At 41.7% G+C, this 25679-nt stretch overlaps 1 long non-coding RNA gene across 1 annotated transcript; it reads left to right on the top strand.

The window, feature by feature from the left end:
- Positions 1-1869: 1869 nt before the first annotated feature.
- LOC127930815 (uncharacterized) lies at positions 1870-25409 on the top strand. The gene is made up of 3 exons (XR_008139588.1): positions 1870-2889; positions 7830-8105; positions 24942-25409. It is a non-coding gene; the product is annotated as an uncharacterized LOC127930815 (long non-coding RNA).
- Positions 25410-25679: the final 270 nt, after the last annotated feature.

Consider the following 25679-nt stretch of genomic DNA (forward strand, 5'->3'; position numbering starts at 1 on the left):
TTGGGCCTTTCCTCATATGGGCAGTTTTGTGTAGTCAGAATGACTGCTCACACCAAAGAGGGTTGAGCAGAGGCCTTAACAGCACAGATGGTGTACACACTGGATAAGGTCACAGTGGAAATATAGAGGGGAACACTGGGGTTGAAATTGTCCCTTTCCCTGTTCCCAGAAGTGCTCAAATGACCCCGGATAGAGCTTTGGAACGTCAAAGAAAATCAAGGTTAACTGTTAATATTGTCACACACACAGTACGACTGCTCTTTCATCTTCATTGAAACCAAATCTGTTATGACTGGTTGCACTGGTGGAAGGTGCTAGACTTCAGATATATGGAAATTGCAATGTTCCCCTCGCATCAGGACACTCTTCCTGATTTGGATGGGCCTTCAGAACCAAAGCTGTCCGTGTAGCTCTGTTGTAACCTGCGTCCAATTTGACACTAAGCAAGAGATGATACAACATATTTCCGTCACAAGGTAAATCAATGGCCTTAGACTTAGTTCACTAGTTTAAAACCACTACGAGGTACACATCAAACGACTCCTCAGTCTTCACAGAGCCATATGTGGAACAACAACTTCCAAGCCGTGATTCATTTCACTCGTGACACCTGCTTACAAGCGTTTCAGTTCCCTGGAAGTTACAGCGGGGAGCAGCAATGAGCGGGAGTCATACAGATGATAGCACTTTCCCATTAATAAAACAGGATAAGAGAGGGAGATTGGAAGGATCTTGGTTAGGAGAACAAAGAGGAATGAATTGCTGGATGGGAAGCGATGGAGAGAATACGATGTCCAGGTAGTGATAGATAGACAGATGGATACGGAAAAGAGATTCCCGTGGCTCCTCAGAGAAGAGATGTCAAGGAACATGAGACGAGGGACGTAAATCCAACAATCACAGCGAAACGGGAGAGAGAGGGTGAGGCGGGATGGAGAGAGGAAGCGAGGGATGGAGGAGAGGAGAAGTTTAACAATGGGAAAGGGCTATAGTAAAAAGGAGATAATGGACAGTAAAAGAGAGAGAGAAAGAAAACATGAGCACAGGGAGGAAGGTGTGTAACAGTGTTGCCTGTCCTTTCATTGATATTCCATTGAGTTGACTTTCCTTATCTTCATGAAGGGTACCACATGCAGCCCTGGCATGGGCAAGCTGGACTTCCTGTGCTTAGCCAAACTGCCAGTGGCTGACTGGTGACAGTAGTGATGGTGGTGCCAGGGGGATGAGGGGTGGGCATCAGATTGCGAGGAATCAGGTGTCAGTGTGGGTGCCCAGCTGTGCTGAGCCCTGGGCCCAGTGAAAAGCTGCATTGGTTGGGGAGTGGGACTCATACAATGCCCCAGTACCTGGGAAAACAACAACATGAAAAGAGCTGCCAGTCTTCCAGGCTCCGAGGGTACTGGGGAATTGTGCAATGTGATTCGCTCTCCAGTACTGATTTCAGAGCACAACGACTATGCAAATGAACTCAGATATACACAAACACATACACATGTGAGGCTACACACACTCACACAGGTAGGTGCACATGCATTTGCACTTGCATGCCGTGCACACACATACACGCAATCATACACGTAAATACGAACACACACACCCGCACTGCACTCCTTTTTAATAATTTTTTACTGATTTCAATAGACCATCACCTTGACGAATCAAAAGGGAAAGAGAAAGAAACCCAACCTACTCAACCTACTCTTCAGTGTCTGTCTATGCATTTTAAATATCAGATTTGTTAGATAGAGCTCCCCACTAGCCCCTGCATCCACCACCACCCCCATTCCTTTCAGCACCCCCATTCCTTTCAGCACCCCCTCCCTTTCCTCTCTCGCTCTACCTTCTCTGCATTTCTCTCTCGCCCTCTCTCTCTTTCCTGCATTTGCATAATTTCCTCCGCCGTATTCTGATGTATACTTGTGAATAATAAAGCTCATGGGCGCGCCGTGCGAGCCTGTCACTGTTCATTACTGCCGTGCGGCGCAAACCCAGGCTCCGCAGGGCTCTCATTAGACATTCCACACAGAAGAAAGGCCTCTCCCTCTCTCTTGCTCTGTCTCTCTCCCTTGCATTCTGTTTCTCTATCATTCTCTCTCTCTGTTAAGTCCCTTACTCTGTTTCTCTCGCTTTATCTCTCCCCTCTGTCTCTCTCTTACTCACTGTTTCTCACACTCCCTCACTCTCTATTCCTCTCACTTTCTCTCCCTAACATTCTGTTTCTCTCACTCCATCTCTCCTTTCTCTCTTTGCTGTCCCTCTCTTACGTTCTGTTTCTCTCTCTCACTCTGTCTCTCTCCCTAACATTCCGATTCTCTTACTTTCTCACCGTCTCTCCTTTCCCACTTTCCTTCTCTTTAACTCTGTCTCTCTCGCTCTGCCTCTGTCACTGTCTCTCTCCCTTACATTTGTTTCTTTCAATTGCTCTCTTTTCTGTCTCCCTCCTTTCTCTCTTGTTCTGTCTTTTCCCTTTAATTATGTTTCTCTCACATCTCCCCTTTCTCATTCTCTGTATTTTCCTTACTCTCTGTTTCTCTCACTCTATCCCTCACCCTCGCGATCTGTCTCTCTCCCTTACATTTGATTTCTCTCGCTCCCCTTACTTTATCTCCCCCGTCTCTTCTTTCATCTATGGTACTCTCTCTCACTCAATGTTTCTCCCCTCTCTGTCTTCTCTTTTATTAGCACTTTCCCTAATTCTCTTATTTTATCTGCGTCTTCCCCTCTGCCCTATCCCTTCCTTATTGGCTCTATAGCATCCTTTCTTTCATCCTCCCTTTCTTTCAGTCTATTTTCTTCTCTCCCACTCCTCGTTCTCTCTCTCTCCAACAGAACACAGTGGCCTGCGTCATCCTCTCAGTGTCAGGCAGAGGGAGACAGGGAGACAAGCAGGTAGGAAGGAAACACACACACACACACATTGTTTTTGTGACAACACTCACCACACATGAACTGATTGTTGATAGTTCATTCCTTCGGACTAATTCCAATCGAATAATTTGCTCCTTTCCCTCTGCTTGACACCCCCCTTTTAAAAGACTACATTTGTCATTAGCAATTTGGTATTTAGCTTCCCCTGCAGTACTCACACCCATCCGATCTCTTCAGACGTCTAACGGAGAGTTGACAGTAACCCAGGGCTCCAGAGTAACATTTTCCCCTGCTGGCACTGGTGCCACAAACCTTTTCAGTTGGTGGCACCCCCTCCAAAAAATGTGCGTCATTTGGCTCATCATCTTATTAACACAATGCTTTATTAATAACAGACTACTTAGATGGTATGCAATATATAAGATTATTAGATTATTACATCTGACTGACATATCCAAGAAGGAATGCGTGATTTAAAATATTTTGGTATGTAACCTAATCCAGGGAATGTCATGAATTATGCTATTTTTATTTTATTTTACTGTCAAAATAGGGCTCCAGATTGTTTTATTCAATAGAGATGAATTTGCCTTCATCTTTATGTGCACTAAAATTATATATTAGCCTAATTCAATTGGGTCTAATTCACCCCCTGAGGAATTGGAAACTCAAAACACATTAGCTAGATTAACTCTAAATATAATACCTACTGCTAGTAGCCATGTATTAATCTAACAGTAAATACAATGTCCTAAGAATATTTTCTGCAATGAGGCTTGGTGCACTAGCGATGGCCGATGCGTAATTTTGCGTGGTTCGTATTTCAGTGCCATATCAGATAATTATACCAACAGAAAGCTGATACCCTCCTCTCTTTATTTGGACAGCTAGTTGCTTCCAAAGTTGTGTTTCTTTTTTCCACAATTGCATTTGAAGTGTCATGAGGGGCAAAGGGGGGGGTGAAAGGCTCGCTTATTACAGCCACTTTCCCCGGTGAAACAGGCAGGCAACAGGGCAGACACTGTTATTTCAGGAATCATAAGGATAATAAACTTTACTGTTTAACAAATTCATGGTTTTATCCACCCAATCAATAGGACTTTTTAATTGAGGTGACCAGGTAGAATGTGTAACTCGCACCAGTGCGACCAATTTAAAAATGTAACTCGCACAACTAAGTCACAGGGTCTCAAAATGTGTTTGCATGTGAATCCCTGTATATGTATGTGCATAAGAGAGAGAGACAAGGTATTTTATGGTGGGGAACGGGGATGTTCATTTTTGGGGGAAATATACGAAGAGTAGAGGTGCCAACTGTAAACTAAGGGCAAAGAAAAACATGGGGCCCAGTGAGACAAACAGAATGTCAGAGGAAGATCACATACTGTATCTGTAAATGGAGTCTACTCGAAAATGCAATGCAATTATGATCACCCATGTCAACCTTCTAAACAGCCAAATACGAACCCCATCTTGAACCAATAACGACCTCTCAACACATCCTGTCAGCTATCATTCAGTCACTATTCACTCGTGAACATTATTTATGTTTGACTTTTTAGTCATATAGCAGACGCTCTTATCCAGAGAGACTTACAGGAGCAATGGAGGTTAAGTGCCTTGTTCAAGGGCACATCAACAGATATTTCCACTTGTCGGCTGAGGAATTAGAATCAGCCACCTTTCGGTTACTGGCCTAATGCTCTAAACCGCTAGGCTACCTGCCACCGTGACATTAACTCTTCAAAAGTTACTTCTAGGGTGCAATAAACTTTAGGGTTAAGTTTAGTCATGAATTATGAGTGGTTAAGGTTAGGGTTTGGGTGTTAAAACAGAACAACTAAAATCAACTGAACCTGTGATGTCCGGAGCTACAGCTCACGTTTTCACCTGTTCTTAACCCCATCCACAACACTCTTGCTCATCGCGAGCCCATTAGATGTTAACAGGCAATTACCAATTGCCGTGTAAAATGCATCTACTTCCCATGATGTAATTTGACTCTTATAGAAACGTGTTGTTAGCACATAACCCATTGGGAGCTTGGGCTGCAATTTTTTGTTGTTGTAATGCAGGTTAGAATTCTGCAATGTTATTTGACCACGTGAAAAATGGTATGCTACGGTATGAATACTGTAGTGGAGGTTCGTTTTAATTGAGCCAACTGATGATTATTATAAAGTCTCACTGTAGAAGACACACATACGACACGCGCACACACACACTATGGAAGACTACAACTGAGTGACAGGAAGCAGTGGAGGACAACAACAGAATGGACATGAAGACTCTGAACAACTGACACCCCAAACACCCACTTCCTCACACACACTTGACTGCTCTACCACTTGCTCACACCACACACCTAGACACGCATCCCCCCCTCTATCCTTTTGTGTACTGGCACCCTCTCTATTGACAGATGGCATTGAAGGATCATGGCACCACCATTGTCCGATGACAATAACGCTGTTGGAGGGAGAAAGAGGGAGACACACAGAAACAGACAGACAGACACATATGCAGGGCCGTGCACAGGGCTTTCAGGGGGGTAGATGCTGAAAATGAAAAAGTAGCCTCCGTCATTCTTGAAGGAAAGATGTTTGAAACCACCAAGGCTCTTCCTAGAACTAGACGCCCGGCCAAACTGAGCAATTGGGGGAGGAGGGCCTTGGTCAGGGAGGTGAGCAAGAACCCGATGGTCACTCTGACAGAGCTCCAGAGTCCCTCTGTGGAGATGGCGGAACTGAGCTAGGCCTCACAGTCATGTTCCAAAATCTTGTGGAAAGCCTTCCCCGAAGTGTGGAGGCTGTTATAGCAGCAAAGGGGGGACCAACTCCATTAATGCCCATATGCCTTTGGAATGAGATGTTCTACCTCTACCGCTCCTGTATCCCAGGACTTTTTAGTGTTGTTCTTATTTCTTATACTTTATTTTGTAGTACAACACAATATAATGATATTGATTACTGCATTGTTGGGAAAAGAGCTCGCAAGAAAGTCATTTCACTGTACTTGTGCACGTGACAATAAAACTTGAAATCACCATTAGAAAATGCTTTGGGAAGTACAGTTCCCGCTCAGCCCAGTCAAAACTGTTCGCTGCTCTGGCCCCCCAATGGTGGAACAAACTCCCTCACGACGCCAGGACAGCGGAGTCAATCACCACCTTCCGGAGACACCTGAAACCCCACCTCTTTAAGGAATACCTAGGATAGGATAAGTAATCCTTCTCACCCCCCTAAAAGATTTAGATGCACTATTGTAAAGTGGCTGTTCCACTGGATGTCATAAGGTGAATGCACCAATTTGTAAGTCGCTCTGGATAAGAGCGTCTGCTAAATGACTTAAATGTAGATGTAATACTTTATTTACTGTTTTATTCCATTTTTCAAGTACTATTGACAAATCCTACATTCCGATTCTTGCATAGATTGTAACGGACACATATGACGTGTATAAAAAACGTTTTTATAGTTCCTCGGTGTCCACATCACTAAGGACCTATCATGATCCAAACACACCAACACAGTAGTGAAGAGGGCACGACAACGCCTCTTCCCCCTCTGGAGGCTGAAAGGTTTTGGCATCCTCAAAACCTTCTACAGCTGCACCATTGAGAGCATCTTGGCTGCACCACTGCTTAGTATGGCAACTGCATGTATTCTGACCTCAAGGCACTACAGAGGGTAGAGTGTGTGGCCCAATACATCACTGAGACCGAGCTCCCTGCCATGAAGGCCCTCTATACCAGAGGAAGGCCCCCGAAAAATTGTCAAAGACTCCAGCCATCCAAGTCATAGACTAATCTCTCTGCTACCGCACGGCAAGTGGTACTGGAGTCTGGGACAAAAAGGCTCCTTAACAGCTTCTACCCCAAAGCCATAAGACTGATGAATAGTTAATCAAATCGCTACCAGGACTATTATCAAATCGCTACCAGGACTATTATCAAATCGCTACCAGGACTATTATCAAATCGCTACCAGGACTATTATCAAATCGCTACCAGGACTATTATCAAATCGCTACCAGGACTATTATCAAATCGCTACCAGGACTATTATCAAATCGCTACCAGGACTATTATCAAATCGCTACCAGGACTATTATCAAATCGCTACCAGGACTATTATCAAATCGCTACCAGGACTATTATCAAATCGCTACCAGGACTATTATCAAATCGCTACCAGGACTATTATCAAATCGCTACCAGGACTATTTGCATTGACCACCTTATTTTTGGAACTGACGTTCTTGCACTGGCTCTATGCACACACAGACACATCTTACACTGACACTCAAACATAAACACACACACACGCACACGGACACATCTTACACTGACACTCAAAAATAAACACACACACACTGACACAATACATCATATCAGGTTGGTGGCACCTTAATTGGGGAGGACAGGTGCGAAATAAGTAGAATGGTATCAAATATAGTGCATTCGGAAAGTATTCAGACTCCTTGACTTTTTCCAAATTTTCTTACCTTACAGCCTTATTCTAAAATGTATTACATTTTTGTTATCACTAGGGTTGCACATTTTTGGGGAATATTCAGAGGTGGAAACTTCTGTGAAACTTCTATGAATTAACAGAAATATATGAAAATTAATATTAATACCATTTAAATGTAGTGGTTTTTGCATTGGATATATTTACCATATCATATGGAGACAGACACATAAACCTTTTACCTTATCATAAGTAGACAGAATTGCAAATGATTAAATCCTTCCAATAGAAATAAAAACAACTATTTAGTTACGAATTGAACTTTAATTAAATGAGTTGACTCTTCACATGGGATGATTTCACTGAACAACAAAAGAAAGGAAAAGTTGAATGATCCCCAATGATCCATCGCATCTCCCAAAAACATTTTCAACATACATCTGTAAAATGATAGTCTAGAAACTAAAGCTTTGGTTGTCTTCCTATCAGGCTTCCATGTCTTCTCCCTGGCACCTCCTCAATGTCCACCTCTACTTCAGACTCTGAGGCCTCATCTTCACTGTCACTGTCCAAGCTTGTTGAGGATGGCTCATTGTCCGGATGGCCACCAATTTTTCAACCCTTGTATTGGTCAGCCTGTTGAGTGATTCGGTATTCCCAAACAAGGACCAGTGGAGCTCTGAGGTGGCTGATGTTGGTGGAATTTGGAGGATGATGGAGGCAACAGGGGAAAGAGCCTCAGATCCACAAAGTCGATCATCAAAGGTAAGTCAATATTTATAATGCTATTTCTGACTTCTGTTGACTCCACAACATGGCGGATATCTGTATGGCTTGTTTTTGTGTCTGAGCGACGAACTCAGATTATGGAATGGTGTGCTTTTTCGGTAAAGCTTTTTTGAAATCTGACAAAGTGGTTGCATTAACTTCTTCGATATAGGGGGCGCTATTTTAAGTTTTGGATGAAAAACGTTCCCGTTTTAAACAAGATATTTTGTCAGGAAAAGATGCTCGACTATGCATATAATTGACAGCTTTGGAAAGAAAACACTGACGTTTCCAAAACTGCAAAGATATTGTCTGTGAGTGCCACAGAACTGATGTTACAGGCGAAACCCAGATAAAAATCCAATCAGGAAGTGCCGCATTTTTTGAAACCGCCTCATGCCAATGACTCCTTATATGGCTGTGAATGAGCTACGAATGAGCTTACGTTTTCCACGTTTTCCCCAAGGTGTCTACGGCATTGTGACGTCTTTTTCAGGCATTTCCCTTGAAGAATGGCTGTAAGACCACATATATGGCATGTGGTCACATGGTGTCTCTCGCAGAAAACCTTGCGTAAAATACTGAGGTAGCCATTTTTCCAATCGCTTCTTATGAGAAACCAACTGCCTCGACGGATATATTATCGAATACATATGTTAAAAACACCTTGAGGATGGATCTTAAGCAACATTTGCCGTGTTTCTGTCGATATTATGGAGCAAATTTTGAAAAAAGTTTGGCGTTGTAGTTGAAGTATTTTTTGGTCGATTTCTCAGCCAAGCAGGATGAACAAACGGGAGCTATTTTGCCTACAAAAATAATATTTTTGGAAAAAAGGAACATTTTGCTATCTAACTGGGAGTCTCCTGAGTGAAAGCATCTGAAGTTCTTCAAAGGTAATTATTTAATTAGGTTGCTTTTCTTATTTTCGCGAAAATGTTGCCTGCTGTCAGCAGAGCCTAGCATAGCATTATGCCATGATAAACTTACACAAAAGCTTGTCTAGCGTTGTCTGTAATGCATATTTTGAAAATCTGAGATGACAGTGTTGTTAACAAAAGGCTAAGCTTGTGTATGAATATACTTATTTCATTTCCTTTGCGATTTTCATGAATAGGAAAAGTTGCATTATGGTAATGCGCTTGAGGCTATGATTACGCTCCCGGATACGGGATTGCTAGTCGCAAGAAGTTTATCTAAAGTTCCATACATAACACTTGCATTTTCATCAACATTTATGATGAGTATTTCTGTAAATGGATGTGGTACTCTGCCAAATCACCGGATGTTTTGGAAGCAAAACATTACTGAACGTAACACGGCAGTATATCTTTAATTCCATGCATAACAGTTGTATTTTAATCAACATTTATGATCAGTATTTCTGTAAATTGAATCCGGTGAAAGTTCAGAGAGCTTTTTGGAGGCAATATTTTGGAGGCAAAACATAACGCGCCAATGTAAACTGAAATTTTTGGATATAAATATGAACTTTATCGAACAAAACATACATGTATTTTTTAACATGAAGTCCTATGAGTGTCTTCTGATGAAGATCATCAAAGGTTAGTGATTCATTTTATCTCTATTTCTGCTTTTTGTGACTCCTCTCTTTGGCTGGAAAAATGCCTGTTTTTCTGTGACTAGGTACTGACCTAACATACTCATTTGGTGTGCTTTTATCATAAAGCCTTTTTGAAATCGGACGCTGTGGTGGGATTAACAACACGTTTATCTTTAAAATGTTGTATAATTCTTGTATGTTTGAGGAATTTTAAATATTCGATTTCTGTTATTTGAATTTGGCGCCCTGCACTTTCACTGGCTGTTGTCATATCGATCCCGTTAGCGGGATAAGAAGTAAGAAGTTTTTAACTAGGCACGGTGCTGAAAGAATGCTGTGCTGTTGGGACAGCTTTATGTAGGCCCGAACAGTTTGTGGGCACCGTTTATCACCTTCATAGTGCATTTAATGTATTGTTTAGTGTTGTATTTTGCAGATTCTTTGCTGGCATGCATGCGAAAAGAAATAGGGTGATTTTGTCCCATCAAGATTTACATGCTAAAATCACAACTGGACACAACATACATAAACTTGTGTACGATGCAATATATATGCTAATATGAAATATGATTGGCTACTTTTTAAGGGCCAGAAAATGAGCAGCAAAACTCCTCTGGTTGTATTTGTTACATGCCCCGATTGTAGACTTTACAGTGAAATACTAATGAGCCCTTTCCCATCAATACCGTTCAAAAGTTTGTGGTCACTTAGAAATGTACTTATTTTGAAAGAAAATTAAATGTTTTTGTCCATTAAAGTAATGTCAAATTCATCAGAAATACAGTGTAGACATGTTAATGTTGTAAATTACTTTTGGTAGCTGGAAACGTCAGATTTTTTATGGAATATCTACATAGGCGTACACAGGCCAATTATCAGCAACCATCACTCCTATGTTCCAATGACACGTTGTGTTAGCTAATCCAAGTTTATAATTTTAAAAGGCTAATTGATCATTAGAAACCCTTTTGTAATTATGTTAGCACAGCAGAAAACTGTTGTCCTAATTCAATAAGCAATAAAACTGGCCATCTTTAGACTAGTTGAGTAATCTGGAGCATCAGCATTTGTGAGTTCGATTACAGGCTCAAAATGGCCAGAAACAAAGACCTTTCTTCTGAAACTCGTCAGTCGATTCTTGTTCTGAGAAAGGTTATTCCATGCGAGAAATTGCCTGAAGAAAACTGAAGATCTCATACAATGCAGTGTACTACTCCCTTCACAGAACAGCACAAACTGGCACTTACCAGAATAGAAAGAGGAGTGGGAGGACCCGCACAACTGAGCAAGAGGACAAGTACATTAGCGTGTCTCGTTTGAGTAACGAACACCTCACAAGTCCTCAACTAGCAGGTTCATTAAATAGTACACGCAAACACGAGTCTCAACGTCAACAGTGAAGAGGCGACTCCAGGATGCTGGCCTTCTAGGCAGAGTTGCAAAGAAAAAGCCATATCTCAGACTGGCCAATAAAAATAAAAGTTTAAGATGGGCAAAGGAAAACAGACACAGGACAGAAGAACTCTGCCTAGAAGGCCAGCATCCTGGAGTCGCCTCTTCACTGTTGAAGTTGAGACTGGTGTTTTGCGGGCCTTGGTCAAGGCGGTGACCAAGAACCTGATGTTCACTCAGACAGAGCTCCAGATTTCTTCTGTGGAGATGGGTGAATCTTTCAGAAGGATGACTCACTCTGCAGCACTCCACCAGTCAGCCCTTTATGGTAGATTGACCAGATGGAAGCCACTCCTCAGTAAAAGGCACATAACAGCCCGCTTGGCCTGAATGCAAAGCGTCACATCAGGATGATACCTGGCGTCAGTATGGTGGTGGCAGCATAATGCTGTGGGGATGTTTTTCAGCTGCAGGGACTGGGTGTCATGCCTGTTCCCGCTCTTCCTCCCCCTGGTGCTCGAGGGCGCCAGGCTCTCCTGGACTACACAATTAAGCCACCATCAGTACACACATCTGCCTTGCCCCGTCACTCACATCTGCGCTCATTGGACTCAGCTGAAATCTATTACTTGTGTTACTGCCTTCCTTTTATCTGTCCGTTCCCTAGCTCTGTTCCCTGCTTCTATGTCCTTTCCTGATTAAATGTTTGACTCCACGTACCTTCTTCTCCTGTCCGGTGTCATTCCTTAAACTGGGAGACTAATCAGGATCAACGGAAAGATGAACGGAGCAAAGTACAGAGAGATTCTTGCTGAAAACCTGCTCCAGAGTGCTCAGGACCTCAGACTGGGGTGACCCTAAGCACACAAGCCAAGGCAATGCAGGAGTGGCTTCGTGACAAGTCTCTGAATGTCCTTGAGTGGCCCAGCAGGAGCCCGGTATGAACCTGATCAAACATCTCTGGAGAGACCTGAAAGTAGCTGTGCAGCGACGCTCCCCATCCAACCTGACAGAGCTTGAGAGGATTTGCAGAGAAGAATGGGATAAACTCCCCAAATACAGGTGTGTCAAGCCTGTAGCATCATACCCAAGAAGACTCATGGCTATAATCGCTGCTGAAAGAGCTTCAACCAAGTACCGAGTGAAGGCTCTGAATACTTATGTAAATGTTATATTTAAGTTAAAAAAAAAAAAAACGTTTGCCATTATGTTATATTGTGTAGTTTGATGAGGGGAAAAACGATTTTATGTAACAACATGTGGAAAAAGTGAAGGGGTCTGAATACTTTGTGAATGTATATGTGTGAGTGTGTGGTGTCAATATGCATGTGTGTGAGTGTGTTTTGTTTGTGTAAGTAAGGATGCTGAGGGGAAGACTGCTTATCATAATGGCTGGAACGGAGCAAATGGAATGGCAACAAACACATGGAAACCATGTTTAATAAACAGTGCATTGGGAAAGAAATCAGACCCCCTGACTTTCTCCACATTTTGTTTACGTTACAGGCTTATTCTAAAATGGATTTAATATAACTAAACAGAACGGTGTCAACGCACAGATCTGGACAAGGTACCAAAACATTTCTGCAGCATTTTAGGTCCCCAAGAACAGAGTGGCCTTCATCATTCTTAATTGGAAGAATTTTGGAACCACCACGACTCTTACTAGAGCTGGCCGCCCAGCCAAACTGAGCAGTCCGGTGGTGAAGGGCCTTGGTCAGGGAGGTGACCAAGAACCCGATGTTCACTTGGACAGAGCTCCAGAGTTCCTCTGTGGAGACGGGTGAACCTTCCAGAAGGACAAGCATCTCTGCAGCACTCCACCAATCAGCCCTTTATGGCAGATGGAAGCCACTCATCAGTAAAAGGCACATAACAGTCCGCTTGGCCTGAATGTAAAGCGTCACGTCAGGATGATACCTGGCGTCATCCCTACGGTGAAGTATGGTGGTTGCAGTAAAATGCTGTGGGGATGTTTTTCAGCTGCAAGGACTGGGAGACTAATCAGGATCAACGGAAAGATGAACAGAGCAAAGTACAGTGAGATCCTTGATGAAAACATGCTCCAGAGTGCTCAGGACCTCAGACTGGGGCGAAGGTTCACCTTCCAACAGGACAACAACCCTAAGCACACAGCCAAGAAAACGCAGGTGTGGCTTTAGGACAAGTCTCTGAATGTCCTTGAGTGGCCCAGCCAAAGCCCGGACTTGAACCTAGATCGAACATCTCTGGAGAGACCTGAAAATAGCTGTGCAGCGATGCTCCCCATCCAACCTGACAGAGCTTGAGAGGATCTGCAGAGAAGAATGGGATAAACTCCCCAAATACAGGTGTGCCAGGTTTGTAGCTTCATACCCAATAAGATGTGATGCTGTGTTCACTGCTAAAGGTGCTTCAACAAAGTACTGAGTAAAGGGTCTGAATACTTATGTAAAAATGTCTAAATGCTTTGTCATTATGGGGAATTGTTTCTATATTGATGAGTGATAAATAGGGTGTAACGGCAGATTTCCTCCTCTTCGTCTGAAGAAGAGTACGGATCGGACCAAAATGAGGCGTTGTAAGTGTTCAAGATGATTTTAATAAGAAAAGCACTGAACACTATGAAATACAAAAACAATAAACGAATATGTGAAATAACCAAACGGAAACAGTATCGTGTGGCGACAGACACGGAAACCAACACCTACAAACCAACAGTGAAACCCAGGCTACCTAAATATGGTTCTCAGTCAGGGACAACGATAAACAGCTGCCTCTGATTGAGAACCATATCAGGCCAAACACAGAAATAGAAAAAACATAGAAACACAAACATAGACTGCCCACTGCAACTCACGCCCTGACAATACTAAATCAAAACAAAACGAAGGAAATAAAGCTCAGAACGTGACATAGGGTTGTAAAGGGTCTGAAACGTCCTGGTAAATTTCCATGGGAAGAGATTTGGGGAATTTTGTTTCAATTCATCAAGAAAGTTAGCTTATAATAGTGAACTTTTTTTGCGGGATACACATAAGGTAACTCTAGGTCTTGTTTTGGTTAAACTGTCCCCAATTAAATGGAATTGCAACCCTCTGTATGCACAGTGCATTCTTCCATCATATGTACAGCTGATTCTCAAGATCTTGCACACTAATAAGATGCTATTGAGCCCACACTACTATACTGTCTGAGCCAAGGACTACATGCTTTCTTGTACGTTTTAATTACAGTACTGGGTGGAGTGAATGTATTTTATATGACATACATGATTTTTTGTTAACTAGTAAATAGTAGCCTACAGCAAAGTGTGTTTAAATAATTTATATTGTGTTAACCATTTCTGCCTGTTAGTTTGTGCTACCATGTGGGTTTTAGCTTGCTTGATCCTGCTAACTGAGGAGTGTTATTTCACCTGTCTCCATACTTGTTTCATTTAAAAACATTTACGTCACAAAGTTGAAAAACAAATGATAGCCCCAATAAGTGCAAATCAGAATTATGTGGTAGCCATGCTGGTTAAGTGTGCCATGAATTCTAAATAAATCATAGACAGTGTCACCAGCAAATTTGTACTCATCAGACCAAAGGACAGATTTCCACTGGTCTAATGTCCATTGCTTGTGTTTCTTGGACCAAGCAAGTCTCTTCTTATTATTGGTGTCCTTTAGTAGTGGTTTCTTTGCAGCAATACGACCATGAAGGCCTGATTCACCTAGTCTCCTCTGAACAGTTGATGTTGAGATTTGTCTGTTACTTGAACTCTGTAAAGCATTTATTTGGGCTGAAATTTGAGGCAGGTAACTCTAATGAACTTATCCTCTGCAGCAGAGGTAACTCAGGGTCTTCCTTTCCTGTGGCAGTCCTGATGAGAGCCAGTTTCATCATAGCGCTTGATGATTTTTGCTACTGCATTTGAAGAAACTTTCAAAGTTCTTGAAATTTTCCACATTGACTGACCATGTCTTAAAGTAATGATGGACTGTCGTTTCTCAAACATTCGTTAAATCACACATGTAAGATACTAAATTAAAGCTACACTCGTTGTGAATCGTCCTTTCGTTTCTCTTTGCTTATTTGAGCTGTTCTTGCCATAATAGGCTATCTTCTGTATACATTTGGATTTGATTAACACTTTCTTGGTTACTACATGATTCCATATGTGTTATTTCATAGTTTTGATGTCTTCACTATTATTATACAATATCGAAAATAGTTCAAATAAAGAAAAACCCTTGTATGAGTCGGTGGCCAGACTTTTGACTGTACTGTGTGTGACCGACCGGCTCAATTCGGGCTTATGTAACAACATTTGAAATGGTGTTTTTTTAGATTGAATAAAAATTATATATCATACACTACAGTTGAGGAACTATGGTAAAGTAATTCTGCTTTGAAAATTGATAAACTTGTAATCTCACTTTTGAGAAAATGGCCCTTGAATCTCCTGTTACCTACTGGAGAGCTCTTCTTTGTCTACACCCATTCAGCATTGTTCACACCCTCTTTAAGTTTTTGCCCCACCCATCTGTTTAAGGATTCACATGTGTTGCTATGTACTAAACAACCAAATATTTCAAGACTAAAGGCTGGCTTCTACTACGGGTGTGTTCGTAAATTTAATCTGGAGTGCCAGAGTGAGTTCTGGACATTTGTAAATTCAGAGTGTGAATGCTCCGAGAGCACACTGGACGCTTTGGCCGAAGAGTATGGTTGATCCAAGCGTTCTGACCTCACAAAGGCAGTCAAGCACCCAAGCTAATTGGCTAATGTTAGCTGGCTTACTAGCTACTTCCAGACATAAAAGAAAGAACAGCTCACTCTGACCCTTTTACTCACCCTAGCAGAGCTGGCTAGGCTGTTTTTATGTTATCCAGAGCATTGGTGACTGCAACTGTGCTGCTGGTGACTGCAACTGTGCTGCTGGTGACTGCAACTGTGCTGCTGGTGACTGCAACTGTGCTTCTGGCAACAATTTAAATACGCTTTTTTGCCAACGTTTACTGGCACCGGTCATATTCAAAGGGGGGTTGAGCGTCTGTAAATGTGTCAGTTATTCTGCAGTCTTGCACACTCCAGACAACAGTGCTCTGAAATTGGAGTATATTTACAAGCTACATCTATCGACAGTTGTTGTAGTGACATCATAAACATTCTATTGAAATAGTTACTTGCATAGTGGAGCATTTTGCTTAGCCTCTTAGCGATAATGCGGAATTGAGTTCCTGTGCAGGAACATCAATCAGCGGAAATTTTAGAGCGCCACCTATAGTTTTCGATAAAACTCAAACTTTCATTAAAACACACATGCAAGGTACTGAATTAAAGCTACACTCGTTGGGAATCTAGCCACCGAGTCAGATTTGTAAAATGCTTTTCGGCGAAAGCATGAGAAGCTATTATCTGATAGCATGCACCCCCCAAAATACCTGAACGACACCTAAACAAAAGATTTTGCGGTAGCCGGCACAACACAAAACGCAGAAATAAAATATAAAACATTCATTACCTTTGACGAGCTTCTTTGTTGGCACTCCTATATATCCCATAAACATCCCAGTTGGGTGTTTTTCCCGATTAAATCCGTCATTTTATAGCCAAAATGTAATTTAATGAAGGCCGGTCTGATCCAGAAATTCCCCTTTACAAGACGCAACGTCACTTTTTAAAATTACAAAAGTTGCCTATAAACTTTTACAAATCACTTCAAACTACTTTTCTAAACCAACTTTAGGTATTAATAAACTTTAATAATCTATCAAATTGATCACGGGGCGATCTGTATTCGATAGCAGCAAGTCTTGAAACCATCGTCCATGTTTTCAATTTCATAACATCCTGCGGTGCGCCCCAAGACAGGAAGTGCCTATACGTCATCTCAACAAGGATAAAGCAGCCATGAAATGCCAGTACTGGCGACATCGTGTGGAAGCTGTAGGGATTCGAATCGGATCCTCATCTATTTTCTCTCGCCTTAAACAATACATTGACTGGCGGATGAATATTTTTTGTGTGTTGGTGAACAGTTTTCCCAGGGATTTTTACTCCTAAACATGTTCTGTTATAGCCACAGACACGATTTAACCAGTTTTAGAGACTTCAGAGTGTTTTCTATACACACATTCTTATCATATGCATATACTATATTCCTGGCATGAGTAGCAGGACTTTGAAATGTTGCGCGATTTTTAACAAAAAGCTGCGAAAATTTGCATCATCCCTAACAGGTTTGCTTCGACATGTAACTATCCAGGTAAACAAGGACCAATAATTCCAACTCATAATGTTACTACCCTGCATGAATCTGTAGGTATCTAACCAACCAGGTTCAAAGTTAGCTAGTTAAAATTAGGCTATAACTAGCAATACAAATGGCTCTGAGATACGAATAATATTACTAAACAAATCTTACACGTAACGTTAGCTAGCTAGCTAACAGTACACTTTAACTTGAAATGAAAATTACTTTCTGACAAAACTAGAAATGTGTCATTTCTGAAAATGTAGCTAACTAGACTCTCTTACCTGTATACTCTGTATGTGTAACTCTGTTGTCTGTTCACACTGCTATGCTTTATCTTGGCCAGGTCGCAGTTGCAAATGAGAACTTGTTCTCAACTAGCCTACCTGGTTAAATAAAGGTGAAATAAAAAATAAAAAAAATAAAGTATACATGGATGGACCCTTCTCCCCCTCTGTCACGGATGCCAGGTTGCCCTTAGTTTGAAGATGTAATCCGGAGACAGGTGTTTTATACAACTCTTTTCATATTTGCTGTCAAACTGCAGAATGTTCTCCATCTCCTTAGCTATCATACTCTAATTCCACTGATTTCAAAACACAGTCCTCCAGAAAGTGGAGAGCAACACTTATGAAGATCTACTACGAGATATATTTCAAAAAAGCAGTGTTGGAATGGATTACCTATACATACTGACCAACTCATATTATAGACAGAAGCATGCTACATGGCAGACCAATCTGGACTCATCTATCGGCATGTCCAGACCACTCATTATCTTAGCCAATCATGGCTAGCGGGAAGGTTGTCTTTTTCCATGACTAAACCAACTAGCCTTGTATTTTAACAATTTTAGTCATATTTACAGGTTGTATACACGTTTATTATTAAAGCATATGATAGTTCACATGTTCCAGAAGGCATTTCTGAAGAAAAAAAATGTTTATATTTTTTGGTATATTTGGTTTCTATGTGGTATGACAATTGAAATGAGCAAATTAGACATGCATATATTATATTCTTCAAAAGATCCATGTGTGTCGGTCCTACATTTACAATTGACAAAAAGTGGAGAATGAAGATTTCAGCTTCATAAGGGTTAAGTGAAATATTAGACTTTAAATAATTCAATTACATTTCATTAGTGTAATAAAACAATCACAAAATCGTCACCCAGTCACTCAATTTCTGATGCAAAATGTCTGCCTGTATTGGGAATTGTATTGGGTATTGTAAATTGCGAATTTACAAAAAATGTTTATATTAAGTATTCAGACCATTTACTCAGTCCGTTGTTGAAGCACCCTTGGCAGCGATTACAGCCTCGAGTCTTCTTGGGTATGAGCTTTGCACACCTGTATTTGGGAAGTTTGTCCAATTCTTCTCTGCAGATCCTTTCAAGCTCTGTCAGGTTGAATGGGGAGTGTCGGTGCACAGCTATTTTCAGGTCTCTCCAGAGATGTTTGATCTGGGTTCAAGCTCTGGCTGAGCCACTCAAGGACATTCATTGACTTGTCCCGAAGCCACTCCTGCATTGTATTGGCTGTGTGCTTAGGGTCGTTGCACTGTTGGAAGGTGAACCTCCGCCCCAGTCTGAGGTCCTGAGCGTTCTAAAGCAGGCTTTCATCAAGGTTTCTCTCTGTACTTTGCTCCATTCACCTTTCCCTTAATCATGACTAGTATCCGCTTCACCGTAGGGATGGTGCCAGGTTTCCTCCAGACGTGTCGCTTGGGATTCCGGCCAAAGAGTTCAATCTTGGTTTTATCAGACCGGAGAATCTTGTTTTTCATGGTCTGATGGTCCTTTAGTAGCATTTTGGCAAACTCCAAGCGGGCTGTCATGTGCTTTTACTGAGGAGTGGCTTTCGTCTGGCCACTCTACCAAGACCTGATTGGTGGAGTGCTGCAGAGATGGTTGTCCTTCTGGAAGGTTCTCCAATCTTCACAGAGGAACTCTGGAGCTCTGTTCTTGGTCACCTCCCTGACCAAGGCCTTTCTCCCCCGATTGCTCAGTTTGGCCGGGCATCCAGCTCTAGGAAGAGTCTTCCATTTAGGATTGATGGAAGCCACTATGTTCTTGGGGACCTTCAATGCTGCAGACATGTTTTGGTATCGTTCCCTAGCCTGAGCTCAATGTTGTGTCTCATAGCAAAGTGTGTGAATAAGGTATTTATGGTTATTATTTTTAATACATTTCCAAAAACCTGTTTTCACTTTATCATTATGGGGTATTGTGTGTAGATTGATGAGGAACATTTTACATTTAATCAATTTTAGAATAAGGCTGTAACGTAACAAAATATGAAAAATGTGAAAAATGTGAAGGGGTCTCAATACTTTCCGAATGCACTATATGATGATGGAGTCTTATGAGTGTGTAAAGAGTCATTCCAGGTAGAGTCAGTGAGATTTTACTAGGTCGTGGGTGTAGGTGGTTAGCCACTGAATAGCTCTTCACCAGTGTAATTGCTTGGAGCTAGAAGCTATCTTGGAGCATGTTGTTAATGCCTGATGCTCAGGTTCAGCTTGCCATAGGGTATCAATCAATCAATCAATCAATCAATCAATCAATCAAATGTATTTATAAACCCTTCTTACATCAGCTGATGTCAAAAAAAGTGTTGTACAGAAACCCAGCCTAAAACCCCAAACAGCAAGCAATGCAGGTGCTGAAGTACGGTGAAAAAACTCCCTAGAAAGGCCAGAACCTAGGAAGATACCTAGATCAGCCAGAACAGTCCATTTGAGAAGAGGGAGAAAAGGTGCTGATGGGCCTTCTTTACAACTGTCACAGTGTGATGGGTCCTTGCTTAGTGCTTGGTGATGTGTAGACTAAGGAACTTCGAAGTTCATGACCCTATCCACTGCAGCCATGTTGATGTGGATGGGGAATTGCTCCCCCCTTTGCTTCCTGTAGTAAACAATCACCTCTTTGGTTAGATCTTAAAGCCCGCCCACCACCCTGCACGCATCACGAAATACTTGGTGTAAAACAGATTATGAATAGCAGAAGGGCTGGATTGCCAGACAAAATAGCCGATAAGGTTTAGGTAAATGATACTGGCATCGTAACCTTTAACATACAGATGGTTGAAAATGTTGTCTTCTGATCCCTGCTCTACTGTGCCACTGTGCCACTGTGTCTAGGTGCAGCCATCTGGGTCAAGATTAGGCAGACAGAAGGTCACACTCTTTCTGGGCGGAACTGTTATCTCTCTGTGCTGGTTTTGCCCTGTGTGGTGCACACAGTGCCCGCTATTTCCATCACATGGCACTACGCAGCACCACCCTCTGGAGACGACGTGAACTCTGTAGAGTACAGACACAAGGTTACACACAGAAACAGACAAGACAGACACACGTATATACAAGGACAGGAAGATAAACAGACACAGACAAACATATTGATAGACATACACACAGAGACAATACAGAGATGTACACATACTCAAAATCTCAATCAGAAAATGGAAACACTGCATGCACACACACCTGCTCCTTGCTAGACTGGCTTCTGAAGCTGCCCTCAATAGCTGATGCCTGCTGAACTGGGTAGCCATGTGCACACTCTACTGCTTCCCATGATGCTCTACAAACCTCCAGCACATGGAATAGAACACACCAGGTTTTTACATTTTAGTAATTGAACAGACACACTTATCCAGAGTGATTTAAAGTAGTGAGTGAATAGATGTTCATATTTTTTGTAATGATCACCAGTGGGAATTGAACCCACAACCCTGGCATTTAAAGCAGCATTCTCTACCAACTGAACCACATGCGACCAAACTTCTCCTTCATTCTGTTTAGCTATCTACCAACTAGCTCCACTCAATTAATCAGGAAACATCTTATTTTATCGTATGAGTGTTATGTATGTACTGTATGTACAGTATTAACTATTCAATCAATTTCAGCTGTGGAATAGGAATGAGGAAAATAATATGTGTCTGACTGTACATCCTCCTCTAGTGAATCCCAAAGTCAGGACTTGACAAGACAGCACAAAAACATCTGGGACCAGGCTATAAATGGGAGGCAGGGTAGCCTAGTGGTTAGAGCGTTGGACGAGTAACCGGAAGGTTGCAAGTTCAAACCCCCGAGCTGACAAGGTACAAATCTGTCGTTCTGCCCCCTGAACAGGCAGTTAACCCACAGTTCCTAGGCCGTCATTGAAAATAAGAAATAATAATTTGTTCTTAATTAACTGACTTGCCTAGTCAAATAAAGGTAAAATAGAATAAATAAAACATCTACATGGTCAACTGCAGACAAAGAGACTGATAATATCTAATGGCTGCCAGCTGCTATTGAAACATATGTGTCCAGATATTACATTTGCCTGTAGACTGACGGTCTGGGACAAACATCTGACAGGAACTAACCCCAACAGTCAGAGGCTCCCAAAATTACCATGTACAAAGTCTAATAACGTTGACTTTCAGAAAAGACACATTAGGAAATATTATTTTTCTATTGTAGATGTTCATCATTGTAAAGTTTATTGAACAAATGTCCTCCCACAAATCTTGTAGTTGACATGTTATATTTGAAATAAGCCTGTTAAACATGAATATGCTAACAGCAATTTTAAAGCAAGCAAAGAAATGCTTGGAATGGTCTTCTCTCACCAGCAAGTGATCACCTAAACCACATGAAAAACACATGAATACTTCCTATCGTATGATGAGGATGTCCAGTTGCAACAGAGCGGACTCAAAGGCCATCACCTCGTAGCTCTGCTACTGCAGAAAGTAGCCCACGTTTTATTTGTCACATGCACCAAATACAACAGGTGTACGGTAGACCTTAATGTGTAATGCTTAGTTACAAGCCCTATACCAACAATGCAGTTCAGAAATAGAGTTAAGAAAATATTTACTAAATAAACTAAAGTTTTAAAAAAAGTTTTAAAAAAGATATCGAGGCTATATACAGGGGGTACCGGTACCGAGTCAATGTGCAGGGGTACCAGTTGTACCGTGCACTTGCCAGACCAGGCAACCGGTCAGAACACTCACGATGTTGCAGCTGTAGAACTTTTTGAGGATCTGGGGACCCATACCAAATCTTTTGATTCTCCTGAGGGGGAAAAGGTGTTGTTGTGCCCTCTTCACGACTGTCTTGGTATGTTTGGACCATGATAGTTCGTTGGTGATGTGGACACCAAGGAACTTGAAACTCTCGACCTGCTCCACTACAGCCCCATTGATGTTAATGGGGGCCTGTTCAGCCCGCCTTTTCCTGTAGTCCACGATCAGCTCCTTTGTCTTGCTCACATTGAGGGAAAGGTTGTTGTCCTGGCACCACACTGCCAGGTCTCTGACCTCCTCCCTATATGCTGTCTCATGGTTGTCGGTGATCAGGCCTACCACTGTTGTGTTGTCAGCAAACTTAATGATGGTATTGGAGTCGTGCTTGGCCACACAGTCATGGACGAACAGGGAGGACAGGAGGGGACTAAGCACGCACCCCTGAGGGGCCCCAGTGTTAAGGATTAGCATGTTAGATGTTTTGTTGCCTACTCTTACCGCCTGGGGGCGGACAATCAGTAAGTACAGGATCCAGTTGCAGAGGGAGGTGTTTAGTCCCAGGGTCCTTAGCTAAGTGATGAGCTTTGTGGGCACTATGGTGTTGAATGCTGAGCTGTAGTCAATGAACAGCATTCTCACATCGATGTTCCTTTTGTCCAGGTCGGGGAGGGCAGTGTGGAGTGTGATGTTCCATGCTCTTAATCAATCAATCAATCAATCACATTTATTTATAAAGCCCTATTTACATCAGCCGATGTAATAAAGTGCTGTACAGAAACCCAGCCTAAAACCCCAAACAGCAAGCAATGCAGATGTAGAAGCACGGTGGCTTGGAAAAACTCCCTAGAAAGGCCAGAACCTTGGAAGAAACCTAGAGAGGAACCAGGCTCTGAGGGGTGGCCAGTACTCTCAATGTTGTGCATATAAAAGAGTGTTGTAGTGATGGTGCCTTCTGGTTGTTTCCATGTATGTCCTCTTCCAGATTCTATGTGCATCACTCCCTTCATCTCCTGATAGATGCCTGCAGTCGCACTGAGAGACATTTGACAACAATGGCTTCAGGATTAACATTGGAGGCTTCATTCAGTGTTTTATAAATCAAGCTAAAAAGGTCCCCTAGTCAAAACTTTGTCTTTCTCCATCTGATTTAATAAGAATTGCAGCGTAAAAAAAACCTGAGCAGTAAGTAACTACAGTGTTAAGATAAAAAAATATAATTAGAGAAAGTATTTATAGCAGCTCGGTATCAGTGGGGCTGAAAACCGTGTTGGAAGTGGCAATCTGTCTTTCTCTATTAGCCTCTCCTGCTGCGAACAAGGTTGTGGCAATCCCACATGCACAATATCCTCATGGGAAGGCATAATAAAGTGTCAAGTAGAAGGAATTAATTGTAGTGGAAATTCAGGGGTCTCAAAATGGTATGTCATCTTTAATTGTCGGTAAGAGACCCGGCAACACACAAACAATACTTTTCTTTCTGTCCTGCATGCACGATTCGGCTTAGCATAGGCTCTTTTCAATATAGTCCATTATACACTGCCAAATTGATGAGCCAACATTGCGTTGAAATTTTACAGGCTACAGGGTATGAGACACTGGAGCAATGCTGTGCAACAAGCAACATGGAGATGACATTGAATAAGAAGCATAGGCTGAGATCTCATCCGCCAAGACAACAGTTGAACCCGTGTGTTTCATGCGCTTGTGTTTGTTCACTTGTGTTTTTTGTTATAATCATTCCAAGACTATGCAATTGTACGTGTGTTTACGTCTAAATCCTGTTTATGGTGTGTCTATGTCTGTAAGTTATGTCTGAAACAATTTGTCTGAAACAATGTCCCCCCCCCCCTGTTGCTGTCATTATTGGACCAGGTCTCTCTTGAAAAATATAAATTATCTCAGTGAGACTAACCTGGATAAATAAAGGTGAAATAAAAATATACATTTCAAACTAAGTTTGCACGTGTATTTATCACATAGCTTATCGTTTGTTGACTGCTAAAGCAGCACTGAAATTGACCATCTAAAAGCAGGACTCTGCAAGTACACTTTTTTTATGCCAGGCAAACTGGCAATGCAAGACACAACATTACAAATACATTTAGCAAACTTTCAATATCATTATTATCTGGTACCTAGATAAAAAATCACATTCAAATAGACAGCCAGATAGTTAAACATGCAAAAAAACACAAGAAGAAATTGCAATCAAATGCAATCAAATGCAACAGTAGCGATAGCTAATTAGAAGCTCATCTCAAACAATGCAAATCACCATGGATTTCGTATCATCATAAATATCTCACCCACCTGTCCTGAAAGATTTTTCAGAGTTTAGCAATCAGATCGTCCAGCCTGAATACGTAATCAATAAACCATCTATTAAATACAGAAAAATCGAAATGACAAAAGTATTTACACCTTTGGCAGAGATTCCAGTTGTGAGTTTTGAAGAGCTTTGCACACCTGGATTGTACAATATTTGCACATGTTTCTTTGTACAATTATTCTCTATCAAGTTGGTTGTTGATAGTTAGTCTTGCAATATATTTTACAAGCCGATTTATGTCAAACTGTAACTAGGCCAATCAGGAACATTCAATGTCGTCTTTGTGTTTTAGGTTATTGTCCTGCTGAAAGGTGAATTCGTCTCCAGTGTCTGTTGGAAAGCAGACTGAACCAGGATCCATCTAGGTTTTTGCCTGCGCTTAGCTCTATTCCATTTATTTTATCATGAAAAAACTCCCAAGTCCTTGCCGATGACAAGCATACCTATAACATGATGCAGCCGCCACCATGTTTGAAAATATGAAGAGTGGTACTCAGTGATGTGTCGTGTTGGATTTGCCCCAAACATAACGCTTTGTATTCAGGACATAAAGTACATTTCTTTGCCACATATTTTGCAGTTTTACTTTAGTGCCTTATTGCAAACAGGATGCATGTTTAGGAATATTTTTATTCTGTACAGGCTTCCTTGTGTTCACTCTGTCAATTAGGTTTGTATTATGGAGTAACTACAATGTTGTTGATCCATCCACAATTTTCTCCTATCAAAGCCATTAAACTCTGTAACTGTTTCAAATTCATCATTGGCCTCATGGTGAAATCTGTGAGTGGTTTCCTTTCTTTCCAGCAACTAAGTTAGGAAGGATGCATCTATCTTTGTATTGACTGGGTGTATTGATACACCATCCAAAGTTTAATTAATAACTTCACCATGCTCAAAGGGATATTCAATGTCTGCTTTTTTTTACCCATCTACCAATGCCTTATTTACAAGGCATTGGAAAGGCTCCCTGGTATTTGTGGTTAAATATGTGTTTGAAATGAACTGCTCGACTGAGGGACATTACAGA

The sequence above is a fragment of the Oncorhynchus keta genome, chromosome 6 (assembly GCF_023373465.1).
Source record: "Oncorhynchus keta strain PuntledgeMale-10-30-2019 chromosome 6, Oket_V2, whole genome shotgun sequence".
Taxonomy (NCBI): domain Eukaryota; kingdom Metazoa; phylum Chordata; class Actinopteri; order Salmoniformes; family Salmonidae; genus Oncorhynchus; species Oncorhynchus keta.